The sequence below is a fragment of the Apodemus sylvaticus genome, chromosome 8 (genome assembly GCF_947179515.1).
Source record: "Apodemus sylvaticus chromosome 8, mApoSyl1.1, whole genome shotgun sequence".
Classification (NCBI taxonomy): Eukaryota; Metazoa; Chordata; class Mammalia; order Rodentia; family Muridae; genus Apodemus; species Apodemus sylvaticus.
The window spans coordinates 109,348,537-109,362,471 of NC_067479.1; the positions used below are offsets into that span (position 1 = coordinate 109,348,537).

The window sequence follows — 13,935 nt, forward strand, 5'->3', positions numbered from 1 at the left end:
CATAGTAGAACATGTATCCTTATTACATGGTGGGGAGTCTTCTGGGTATATGCCCAGGAGTGGTATAGCAGGATCTTCTGGAAGTGAGGTGCCCAGTTTTCGGAGGAACCGCCAGACTGATTTCCAGAGTGGTTGTACCAATTTGCAACCCCACCAGCAGTAGAGGAGTGTTCCTCTTTCTCCACACCCTCTCCAACACCTGCTGTCTCCTGAATTTTTAATCTTAGCCATTCTGACTGGTGTAAGATGAAATCTTAGGGTTGTTTTGATTTGCATTTCCCTAATGACTAATGAAGTTGAGCATTTTTTAAGATGCTTCTCCGCCATCCGAAGTTCTTCAGGTGAGAATTCTTTGTTTAACTCTGTACCCCATTTTTTAATAGGGTTGTTTGGTTTTCTGGAGTCTAACTTCTTGAGTTCTTTATATATATTGGATATTAGCCCTCTATCTGATGTAGGATTGGTGAAGATCTTTTCCCAATTTGTTGGTTGCCGATTTGTCCTCTTGATGGTGTCCTTTGCCTTACAGAAACTTTGTAATTTTATGAGGTCCCATTTGTCAATTCTTGCTCTTAGAGCATACGCTATTGGTGTTCTGTTCAGAAACTTTCTCCCTGTACTGATGTCCTCAAGGGTCTTCCCCAGTTTCTTTTCTATTAGCTTCAGAGTGTCTGGCTTTATGTGGAGGTCCTTGATCCATTTGGATTTGAGCTTAGTACAAGGAGACAAGGATGGATCAATTCGCATTCTTCTGCATGCTGACCTCCAGTTGAACCAGCACCATTTGTTGAAAAGGCTATCTTTTTTCCATTGGATGTTTTCAGCCTCTTTGTCGAGGATCAAGTGGCCATAGGTGTGTGGGTTCATTTCTGGATCTTCAATCCTGTTCCATTGATCCTCCTGCCTGTCACTGTACCAATACTATGCAGTTTTTAACACTATTGCTCTGTAGTATTGCTTGAGGTCAGGGATACTGATTCCCCCAGATTTTCTTTTGTTGCTGAGAATAGTTTTAGCTATCCTGGGTTTTTTGTTGTTCCAGATGAATTTGATAATTGCTCTTTCTAACTCTGAAGAATTGAGTTGGGATTTTGATGGGTATTGCATTGAATCTGTATAGTGCTTTAGGCAAAATGGCCATTTTAACTATATTGATTCTACCGATCCATGAGCATGGGAGGTTTTCCCATTTTTTGAGGTCTTCTTCCATTTCCTTCTTCAGAGTCTTGAAGTTCTTGTCATACAGATCTTTCACATGTTTGGTAAGAGTCACCCCAAGATACTTTATACTGTTTGTGGCTATTGTGAAGGGGGTCATTTCCCTAATTTCTTTCTCAGTCTGCTTATCCTTTGAGTATAGGAAGGCCACTGATTTGCTTGAGTTGATTTTATAACCTGCTACTTTGCTGAAGTTGTTTATCAGCTGTAGGAGCTCTCTAGTGGAGTTCTTTGGGTCACTTAGGTAGACGATCATGTCGTCTGCAAATAATGATAGTTTGACTTCTTCCTTCCATCTGGATCTGGAAGTGGAGAGATCTGAGGGCTCCTGCCAGTGGCCTTGTATCCCTTTGACCTCCTTATGTTGTCGAATTGCCCGAGATAGTACCTCCAGTACAATATTGAAAAGATAAGGAGAAAGGGGGCAGCCTTGTCTGGTCCCTGATTTCAGTGGGATTGCTTCAAGTTTCTCTCCATTTAGTTTGATGCTGGCTACCGGTTTCCTGTATATTGCTTTTACTATGTTTTCTCCTGAATTTCTTTAAGTATGTCCTTCATGTGTTCCTGTATCAGCATCATGACCAGTGATTTTAAATCCAAATCTTGTTTTACTGGTGTGATGGGGTATCCAGGACATGCTGGTAAAGGAGAATTGGGTTCAGATGTTGCCATGTTGCCATGTTGCCTCGATTTCTGTTAGTGACGTTCCTGCGGTTTCCTTTTGCCATCTAGTTCTCACTGGTGTTAGTTGGTCTTGTCAATGCTGGACTCACCAGTGCAAGCTGCCCCTTCCCAGGTGGCCTCTGGTGCACAGCTTGTCTCCTGCACTGCCTGGACACAGGGTGCTGTTGCCCTGGCTGTTCAGATCCTGAAGCTGATACCTGATGGCTCCTGCTGGGGCTTGCTGGATTCACCAGAGCACACCGACTCCTCTCAGCCAGCCTCCCAGAAGCCCCTCTTGCCTCTTGCAGGACCTGGAGATGTGGCATTGATGCCCAGGCTGATCTGGATCTGGAAGCGGAGAGATCTGAGGGCTCCTGCCAGTGGCCTCAGGACTGGAACCTAAGCTCTGTGTCACTGGAGCAAGCTGTGAGCTCCCAGACTGCCTCTGGGTGCACACCAGCTCTCCTGCACTTCCTGGAGACCGAGTGCTGTGGCCCAGGCTGTTCAGATCCCAAAGCAGACCTCTCTTGTCTTCTTTAATGGAGTTATTTATGTCTTTCTTAAAGTTCTCTATCATCATCATGAGATGTGATTTTAAATCAGATTCTTGCTTTTCTGGTGTATTGGGGTATCTAGCGCTCACTGTGGTGGAAGAACTGGGTTCTGATGATGCCAAGTAGCCTTGGTTTCTGTTGCTTATGGTCTCGCCCTTGCCTTTTGCCATCTGGTTAATTCTCCCACTAGCTGTTTTTGCTTTCTCTGACTATGGCTTGTTCATCTTGCAAGTCTTTGTATCAGTATTCCTGGGAGAACAGTTCTGTTCAGGAGGAATTTGGGTATGAAGAGCTGTGGTGTAGGGTCATCTCTGGGGTGCAGACAGAAATCAGAAGGATTTCCCTGCTCTTTCTTTGTTCTTGTTTCCTGATGGCTGTGGGAGGGTTCTTCTTCAGCCAGGAAAAGAAATGGTGGTCTTACCTGTGTTCTAAGGTGTGTCAGCTCTCTTAGGAGACCAGCTCTTTCCTGGTGGTATTTGTGTATGTAGCTGTGGCACATGATCAGCAATAGGGGTAAACAGAAACTGGAGGCTCCTGTCCTAGGCTGCTCCTCAGTTTCTGTGTCCTGAGGGATCCTGGAGGGTCCCTCTGAGCAGCAGTGGTGGTTTAACTTGGCCTTACAGGTTTATCTGCTGGGAGGCTATCTCGCTTCAGGTCCTATTTGGGTACGGAGCCCTGTGGCAGAGAATCCTTGTTTTTCAATTTTCTAAGTCACTGCTACAAATAGCATTTCATTTGTGGGTTATATTTCATTAAAACACAGACATTGTCTATCATGAGTGTTTGACATGCCTGAGTTTCTAATATGATGATAATGATTGTACTTTTTAGTCTCTCAATTCCATGTGAAGAGACTCCATCCCACACTAAATTTAAACATGAGGAGAAAGTTTCCATGTTCTGAGGAAAAATGACAAGCCATGTGTTCCCTGGAACTCACCCTGTGACGCTGCTCACAAGAGGTCACAAATGTGTACTACCAAACCTTCCTGTTTAACAGAACCCAGCAAGGATTCAACTGCTTAGTCCATTGCTGTCATTATGAGAGAAATCCTGCCAACAACTTCCAGTCAGGTTAGTATCATTCAATCATGCTGCTAATAGGAATAATTTTGTGGTAATTGGTGTATTTGAGATTCGAGAAGGACACAAACGGCTATGGAATCCTTAATGATTTGTGCTGACTTTCATGGTGAAAATGACAACGTATTAGTTTACCAGATGCTGGATCAAGCCATGGGCCATTAACAGGAGGGTGTTCTCAGAACACTTTCAGAACAAATACCAGCTGGTTTACTTGCCGTTTACAGACATAATCACAGGCATCCCAAGTAAGATCCCACAACGCTGTAGGAGACATCATAAATTAAAGCCTTGGCACTCTCATTATTGGCTTTTCTTCATAAAAGCAACACATTGTCCTGGAGAGATCTAAAATATTAAATAAGCATCTAAATAAGCTGCAGAAAGGATTGCTTTGCAAACTAAACTCCCTACTTAAGACCATTGACAGTATTCAAGTATCAAAGTGTCCTTCTGTATTGTCCCCCAATGCTAATTCCTGTCTTGTCAGGAAAACTTTCTGGTTAGGATCTCAGGAACTGTCAGCTTATTAGTAGATTTAGTAGGCTGCCTTCAGAGGAAGAGAGGGCCAGAATCAAATAAGCAGATGAAATCAAAGCAAAATGAAAAAAGAAAGCAGACCCCGAATTTAATGTAAAGTGCATTAGTAACCAGGATAACTCAGACGTCTCAACCATTTATGAAGAGATAAATTCATATGAGAAAACAAAAACAAAACAAAACAACAACAAACCCCAAGCAGCCAACCTTAGAAATGTAAAACTTATTTACATTTCCTTTCTGTCTCCCTAGGTTCAGAGCTCTTCCCCAGAATACAGAATGATCCTATTTGGAGACAAAGAGATGTTGGCAAAAGAAGACAGAAATGAATAAGTAAGTAAGCAAGGTTCCATTTTCACCCTTAACTCTATCACAGTGACAATTTCTCCAGGTCTGATCATTACCTGACAAATGTTTTATTGAAAAGCCCACTCCCATTACAACTGTCTTGGGGAAGATGCTGAACTGAAAGAGTCAAAAGATGATGGTGTGACTGTGCTTCCTCAATAGGAAAAGGTGGTGCCTTGTTAAAGGGACCAGAGCCTGAGCTTATGACACCAACAAGTCCTCCAGTTGTGCTCTGTGCATGTGACAGGACCCCTTGTAATGATTAAATATGTATGTGTGTATATATGTATATGTATATGTATATGTATACACATGTACAGTAACAGTTAATGAGTACATTCCATTTGTAAATAGCTACCTCAAAAACAGAATGGCATTCTTAAATGGTGATTAAAGGTTTTGTGAGCATCTCGGGCTTGGAGGGGGCAGTTTCTCTCTGAGGACTCTTCCGCCCCATTCACTTTCATTCAGCTCCTTCTGGGGGAAGTTAAAAGCTGCAGTGATAATCCCTTAAGCATGGCTTGGATAAAAGGCACAGTGTATAAGCAATTGGATGAGGGAGCCTTTTATGTAGAAGTCACTGAATGGGTGGCCTCTGGGCCATGTGAGTTAAGAAAAACAGGCTCAGTGTCCTTTCCCAAGGTGGGGTTAGTAGGACCCCAGGCGAGTCAGTTGGCTGCCATCACCAATGCTGCTGCCCCTTCATTCACCTTGCTGTTTCTGCCCACTCAGCTCCTGGGGCCATTTTGCTCCCAAAGATGGAGGGAGGGGTGATGTGATCTTTGGTAGGGACCCAATTTTTCTCTAAATGCCAACTCGGCCAGCTGGCACAGAACAGGACTACCCTTCTTCTGAAGGAGATAGTGAAACCCAAATTAGCATGCTCCATTTTAAAACCTTGCTTGTATTTAAAGACTAATTCACGACAAACAGTGGCTCCCGCACTAAGGTCTGGCACACCAGGGACTGGCACCCTACCAAACACATGCAACTAATTGCCACCCTCAGATGACACGCAACTAACAAACTCCATTTTGCTGTAGCAGATTCACTATGGCTGCAAGCCCGGAAGGCAGAAGAGGCAGAAAAGGTCCTTTCATAACCCTGTCCTAGCTGCCCAGGGCAGCTAAGCACCTGAAAAACACCTTTGTTTCCCTCCACCAACAATTTATCTCCACTGAGGGCTCCAAGCACTGCTAAGTTGCAGGAAGATGGTTTGGGACACTGCAGTGCCCCAACTATGGTTGTCAGATGTGGGGGATCTGCCTTTCTCTTGGCCCAAGGAATTGTGTGAAATTGTCCATTTGAAGTGCCACATGTTGCAACATTGAGAAATCTCTCAACCCTGGTACTCTCCGTGCTTCAGTGAGGTTCTCAGGGTTCCCTTACACAAGCCTTTATAAAAAAAATATGTGGGCCAAAACCCAGATCCTGCATGTATTATGGATTAGTAATTTAACTTAGCTATGCATAGCTTTCTACATCTACAAGGTATAATGTTAGCATCTACCTTGTGCAATTACTATGAGTATAGACAAGTCAGTGTGATATGTATGATCAAATTCTAAACATTGAGTCTGCCATGACTGAACAAATGTTTCCCTGTATAGATTACATATTTAGGAAAAAGTTTATAGTTTAAACTACCTAGGAATTCAACCTCTAGGCCTCTATTCACGCCCCCTTCAACTACCCTCTCCCTTTGGCCAGCTCTGCATGGCAACATTCAGCCTTCCCTTCAAAGCCCTTTTTTGATGCCGGCTTTACCAGACTCTCCTTGCCCTATCAGCTGCAGACAGCCTCTTTAGTCTTGGTATTTTTCAAGCGAGTGATGGCTGCGTTTATGCCCCTGCTTTATTTCCTCATCTAGAGTACAGACCCCTTATCCTTACCTACAAGTAACTGGCTCATTGGTAGACATGCAGAGAGTGACTGTTGAAAAAGTAGATGGTCTGCCGGGCAGTGGTGGCGCAGGCCTGTAATCCCAGCACTCTGGGAGGCAGAGGTAGGCGGATTTCTGAGTTCGAGGCCAGCCTGGTCTGCAGAGTGAGTTCTAGGGCAGCCAGGGCTATACAGAGAAACCCTGTCTCAAAAAAAAAAAAAGAAAAGAAAAGAAAAGAAAAGAAAAGAAAGAAAGAAAGAAAGAAAGAAAGAAAGAAAGAAAGAAAGAAAAGAAAAGAAAAGAAAAGAGAAGAAAAGAAAAGAAAAAGTAGATGGTCGATGGACAAAATTATGCTCTAATCCCTCTGGGTATTATATAACAAGGCAGACAGGGAAACGATGCCTAGTAGTTTTGGTCCAAATTAAGAGTTCTGTCTAAGTCAGTGTGAACTGAGGCTCATAAATCAAACCCAACAGTAGAATTTATCAATAACTATCTCAGCTTGGACTTTCACAACAAAAAGCACAGATGAAGTATTAGAAGTCATAGTTGTGGGTTTGGGGAAAGAGCTAACTTTAGGATGATGTCCATTACTAGGAGAGCAATCCCTACCACAGAGGCCTTGCCAAGGCCTTTATGTAGGAAGGTAATTAGGTAGGGATAAGGATCAAAACAGAGAAAACATATTGAAGACTTAGAGAGTTAGAGAGCATAGACAACTGAGGGATGGCCTGTAGTGAGAGAGACCCTTCAACAATCCTCTGAATGAAGAAGATATTCTGGCCTTTATAAGACTTTGGCGGGTGACAGGAAGTTGCACACAGTGAGATCTAATGCAGCATAACATGCCTGACAAGGAACCAGGTACTGGGTAGACTATATGTCTCTCTTGTAGTTTCAGAGGTGGGGGTGGCCTGGGGGCTACAAGGCCAAAACACAGTTTTTAAATCCTCTGTCTCAGAAGCAGAACTGTAGGAATCCTGGCCTAACTTCTCCCCTGAATTAGATCTGGTCTCCTGAATCCCTGACCTCTTAAAGCAGCAGGTTCATGTCTAATATCAGAGAGCTCACACAATAGCAATTTATTTCCCATATTTATTTCTAACAATGCAAGACCACAGCGTCAGGAGGGCTGGCTCTCTCCTTGGAGTGTACAGTTCACTCTTTTGCTCACCTGTCCTCACCTGATTCTCTCTCTGTGCATAGGTGAGGTTTCTTCCTGCTCTTATAAGGAACCTGGTTGTATTGGATTATGGCCTCACCCTTAAAACTTCATTTAACTTTAATTAGCTCATTGAAAGACCTACCTCTGAATACAGTAATATTGGGGATGAGACTGTCAGTCTGGGAGACAGAACATAAGCCAGTCAACAATAAAATGTATGAATGGAAATAGTTAATATGCAAGTTGTGTGTAACCAAGAAATCACCGGGAGCCTTAAGAGAGGAAGGCCTTCTCTGTGTTAGGAAAACTATGGCCATAGAAATAGCTCATACTCTAGCATGAAACCCAAGCAAAGCAACAGGACAAACAAACCACAGCACTATCCTTGGGACAAGTTTCTGGATAAGACACGTAGAGGCCAGAAGAGCACATCAAATCTGAGCCATCCCATGTGGGTGTTGGGGAACCAAACTCAGATCCTGTGAAAGAACATAAAACACTTAAGCACAGAACCATGTCTTTCGGGTTCTCACATAGGTTTTTAACCACTAATTCTCTACTAGATACATTGTCTTAGAGTTTTACTATTGTGAACAGAAACCATGACTAAGGCAACTCTTATAAAGACAACATTTAATTGGGGCTGGCTTAAAGGTTCAGAGGTTTAGTCCATTATCATCAAAGTCAGAGCATGGTAGCATACAGGTACACATGGTGCAGGAGAAGCTGAGAGTTCTACATCTTCATCTGAAGGCTGCAAGGGGAAGACTGGCTCACATGTGATTAGGAAAAAGGTCTTAAAGCCATGCCTATAGTGACACACTTCCTCCAGCAAGGCCACACCTCAAAAGAGTGCCACTCCCTAGGCCAAGCATATTAAACCTACCACATACATCTTAGGGGTCAACCCATGAAACTAATGGTTCTCACTGTATTTGCTTGCTGGCATTTCTGAAAACACATAATACATTGTATTTGGTAGATACATTTAGTACTTTGACATTAGTGAAGAGTCCTAGCAAGACTCATCCAGGGATCAGGGGTCCTGAGAATGAGAGCTCATTTGCATCTGAATCCAAAGTGTGAACACAGCAGAAAGACTGACACACTTTGAGCATGGGTCTGCCTTCCTGACTAAGTTCCCAGTGATCCTGCTTCCTTCCAGTCAGCCCTGTACTGTTCCTCACTATCCTTGCCATCATTAAGGGGAACTTCCTGAGTGACTAGCAGGGTACCACTTGTGAGTCAGAGGCAGAAAGTTCAATGTACTATTCCTTCTCATCCAGTGTTCCCTGAAGGCCCCAAGGCTAATACAAGTGATGGAGTCTTGGGGGTAATGTGACATGTTGCTAAAAATATTCATTTATTTCTTTTTATCTTTTAGAGCTTTTTAAAGCGGGAAGGTGAACAATAATGTTAATTTCAATTATAGTTTGAAGTCTGTTCATGCATATATTTAATAACTTTGTCCATGAGAATGGTGCTAAGACAACTAAATATTCTTTAATTATTTTATTATTATTATTTTAGTTACTATGGAAAATAATGAGCTTCATTATGACATTTTCATATTTACCTGTCTTTGTATCTTTTATATCTCTTTCTCTACTTCCCTTCTCTGTCTCCCTCTCTCCCATTGCTGATGCTTTACATTGGGCTATGCACTGTAGCAATACTTTGTAGCCTTCCTTGATTTTCCACATGTTTTCTCTAGGATGCTCATCTATATGCTCAGGTTGGAATGGAGGGCAAGGAGTGGGCATATCTCTGGTCAAAATGCCAGTCTACCTGAAGTCATTAGCTAAGTTCTACTCTCTGCTGTTGGATAACACCAAGTGATAAGTGATTTTCATGATAGAAACCTTGGAAAATATTTTATACTTTGCATTTGAAATGGGATACTTATATATAATTTGGTTAATTTAATTTAATTTTAAAATTAGCTAAGCTTTCACTGTAATTATCTTGCATTTCCAGTAATGCTTAAAGAGTAAAAATGGTTAACTCCTAAGCTGTCTGTGAAAGTAGGTGGCTGAATAATTGTTAATTTTGGTAATTAATAACAGTAGCATAATGCTTTACTTTGCTGACTTCAGGATCAACTTGTTTTGATTTTGCTATTTCACCATATGCTTAAATCAAAATACATTGTCTTTTCATTCTTAATAGGCCATTCAAAACTATACTGATTCTAGTCATTAGGCCCTGGTATACATCTGATCCTGGTAAAAATGAAGAGATTCTAGATAGACTGTCTAGCTAGATTATCAGAGTATTTCAACAATGGTCCCTAGAAACTGGCATTCCCAGGATTTCCATGCTAGAAGAAGATGAACCCTGGAGCCTGACAGAGGAGGGGCTTGTTTCCCAGAAAGAGCATCATGTGGTTTGAAAACTGGTCAGGAACAGCAAGAGACTAAGCCAGACCACAGCTTGACTAGCACTGCACTGGTATGCATATTTCTTGCCCTCTGTTTAAACAAAGACCTCATGATAGGACCTAGAAGATGAGGTGGACAGGTAAAGGGTTCAGTGTATGTATGTGTGTGTGTGTGTATGTGTGTGTGTGTGTAACTGGACCTCTTCCCAGTATGACCACATGCGAATATATATATATATGCATATATATGTATGTATGTATACAGATATAGATATATCTTGAATATATAGATTCAAGACTGTTTCTTCTATTGACCTTGAAACAAAAAGATGGATGAGCCTTGCCTCTAAGGGCTGTCAGGACTCAGGCCTTGACACCTACAGCTCTGCTGAAGCTAATACATGGAGTTTCAAAACTATTATAGAATGGGTGCCCCTACCTTGGTATTATCTGGTACTAGGTGTGACAGCTTTGCTTTAAATCATGTTGATGCTATTATTCTAAGACCCCCAAAAACTGAGGGTGCCCCAGCGCCCCACGCCTCAGAAGGCGACACCCATATCACTCGCAAGAAACGGTCTTGATGCAATAACATGAGGATTTCTTTTATTCTAGAGCTCTGGGGTCCACAGCCTTACACCGCACAGGGGTAGAGGACTGTGGGACCCCAAGTGCAGAACTGCGACAGCTTTTATAAGTTTACAACAAAACCCGCGAATGACAAACCAATCATTCCTTAGCATCGAGAGCCCGCAATGTGCGAGCCAATCGATTTGTACTACTCCATAGTTTTTAGACCAATCAGTTTAAATTATCAGAGCCCGCACTCTGTGGACCAATTAGTTTCCTATTTTCTTGGAGGTCTATAGCTGCCTGAACTCCTGGATGTGGGTAATGGCGTAAGCAGTTTACAGAAGCAAGATAAGCAAATAATTAGCTCATTTCCAGTTACCTTATGGGGCCAGGATCACCTATTCAAGGCCTTTTTGCCTAGCTCTTAACAAAGGGTGAGCTCTGGAATGCAACCTTTTACCTAGTTTCTAACAAAGAGCACAAAGAGTGCACTCTGAAATATGAAGTGTTTGGGGATCCTTAGAAGGCTGGAGTTAGAGCTTCTTTGAAGCGAGATAGCATTTTAAACTTCTGACTTCTTGGGGTCATCAGAGAGTTAGGCTGTATTTTCTATCCTTTCATTATAAGTGTGATTATAGTAGGACCAGACGAATGTACCGAAAGCCAGACTGATAAAGCCAGAAATACCATGGAATCCTGTCACGGACTTCCTGTAACTTGCCCTCTTTCTGAAGATTACCTTTCTTCCTTAGCACATTCTCAAAGCTCAGTGCCAAGAATTACCTTAAAGCACATGGCAGAAAGAGATTCCTAGGCTCTCCCCCAGAGGACCTCATCTCATGCTCTGAGTTAGCCCAGAACTCAAGCTTTTTAACCTGCTGAAACCCTTCAGCTGTCTAACTTGAAGGGAATTTTAGTTGATGTGTGCAGTTGATCATAACTGGTAATCAAGATACAGCTGGTATCTGGACCAGAGATACTGAACAACTGGAATCAGCTGAGACACTCTTTCAACATTGGCTCACACTGTAATCACCTGTAAAGAGCCCTTAACAACAGTGTCATGCCCACCCCACCCACACCCTCTCAGCCCTAGCTGTGACATACATGTGAAAAGATACTGATATAATGTCTAGGGTGGAATTCAGGTATTGAAGTCTAACTATCTTAGAGAGAACCAACAGCCTAAGGGTACTCAGAATCAGAAAGGCTCAACCCACCCATGAGTGAAGGCGAGGCCTAGACTTGAACAATGCAGTCACAGAAGCAGAGTTTGCTGAGATAAAAATCACCAGAATCTCCTCCTTCACAGTTCCCCAGCACAGCAGAATAAGCCTTGAAGTTACAGCACAAAAACAAGCACTTCCCCTTGGTTTTAGGCTGCTGGCAGAATGATTTAGTAGTTCTATTATCAAAGAAACTCCATTATAATTAAAGTGTTTGAATTATATACAAAACAAGAAAAATTCAGAAGGGAAAGTCCTTTAATCAAAACTATAAAACAGAACAGTTTCTGGCTACAGTTAAAAGCAAACTCTAAAATGTTAAGAGTCAGCTCTCCGGTCCTCTGATTCCTGCCTCTTTCCCATAAGAGTGACACTACACATTTTTTCAATTAAACAGTTTGACAATCCGAAGAAACCCATGATGCATGATTTAATGAGCATATACTGTATGCCTGGTAATCGGCAGGCTGACAGTTCACTCATTTCAAAGTGACAAGAGGGCACTGCACTTTAATAGAAAGGTTTCAGGGGTCTCCTTTCATTAAAAAGCTTTATAGTCGAGGAACATCCAACTGTATTGGTAAAGCTGTCACTGAAGGTCCCTGGTGACCTTGACTTTCTGTCACTCTCCAAGTATTCAAGTCTGGATGATGAAATTCATTTTTAAAAACTTAGAACTAACAACAAAATACAGACATTGAAAGTTCTCTGGTGTTGTCAAGAGGATGTGGTGCTTTGATACCAATTCTACCAGTAATTTCACAGTGAAAAAATTGTGACCCAGAATATGTAGGTTCTTCACAATGACAACAAATGTGGATTATTCTTGAAAATAATGTTCAATTGATTACATTATTCAATATTTCAGAAGGAATTTAGTATACTGAAAATATACATATTTTTGTGACACAGAAACAGTCAAATCTGAATAAAACACATGGATCTTTGGTCAAATTCTATCAGTTCCTTGGAGCTCAGGTTCTTGATTGATAAGTATGGAAGTAACAATGTTCTTAGGAGGTCAAAGATACTTCCTCATAATCATGGCAGGGTAAGAACACTTAAATTAACCCCCAAAGGTTCAAATTTTGGAGGATGTAATATGTAACCATAGGCTGATGTCTTTGAGAGTTTCAACATGAGCCTGTATGCATGATAGAGGAGAACTAAAGCAATGCCCCAGCATCAATGTAAAACAGAGTTCCATCCAACCCTACCAAATGCCAAAGGGAAGATTTGGGGGTCATGAAACAGGACCTTGGCGTGCAGTGCCAGTTGGACTGTAGCTCACTCTGTAGTCAGGGTTAGACTCAAACTTGTGATTCTCTTGCCCAGCTTCCTGAGTGTCAGCATTATAGGTAGGCGCCACAGATCCCAGGCATCAGTTTTATGACATTATGATTTTAATGATCACCTAATAAACTTCCGACATGTTTTAAGCTTTCTGATAATCAGACTTTGAAACTTGCTGTTTACATCTTTGAACTGTCTTCCAGAAAACTTAGTGAGTTTTCGAACAGTTCAGTGTGTGTTTGCGACCCCATTAACTGGTAGTGGTAGGAGATTTATTTCCTAGTTTACTAGATGTGTTTTAGTGACTTTATTGAAAGTTGGCTATAAACTATACATGAAGCAAAGTTGTCATTTATATGGTAAGGTATCTATGTCACTTGAGTCTAGCTAGGTAAGGTCTCTTCAAACACAATCTGAAAATGACATCGAACCTCTTTTACAGACTGTGGGATTATAATTTATTGCCTGGATCATAGAGCATGTAGAAACTTATATCTTTTATTTAAAAGGATATAATTTGGGAGGGTCAATGTTTTTATTTCAAATATGGGAAAATAAAATTTTCCTTAGATTTTTGTGATGACTCAGACAGAATATTTCCCAAGTCAATCAAGATAGCATCTGATTCTCAGTTTCACTGTAAACTCTGCCTGTTCTGATCTTAAAATATGAAAAAAGCATAGTTGGTCAGAAGTCAAACTCAGTGTGTAGACCTCACACTTCATTTAGAAATCAGGTATACCACCAATGCTTCCCAGCCTAGAAATGGCTCCACACCAGGTGGCTTTCTCTCTTGTCACAGAGGAGGAAAATCTAGGATAGTTTCCCACAGTCTTTTATTATTATTATTATTACAGATATGTCAAAATACAGAGATGCATTAGAATGCATATTTGATTTGCAGCTTCTCAACACTGTATTCAGTTCATCTAGAACTGGGCCATTGCTATATCTTCTGAAATAGCAAGCTTCCTCATGTTTCCCACCCATTGGCCACAGCTAGAGTATAG

At 41.7% G+C, this 13,935-nt stretch overlaps 1 protein-coding gene across 1 annotated transcript in view; it reads right to left on the reverse strand.

The window, feature by feature from the left end:
* The window catches only part of Fhit (fragile histidine triad diadenosine triphosphatase), a 1,648,302-nt gene that overhangs the window by 1,160,840 nt on the left and 473,527 nt on the right, over nt 1-13,935 (reverse strand). The window lies entirely within an intron of this gene.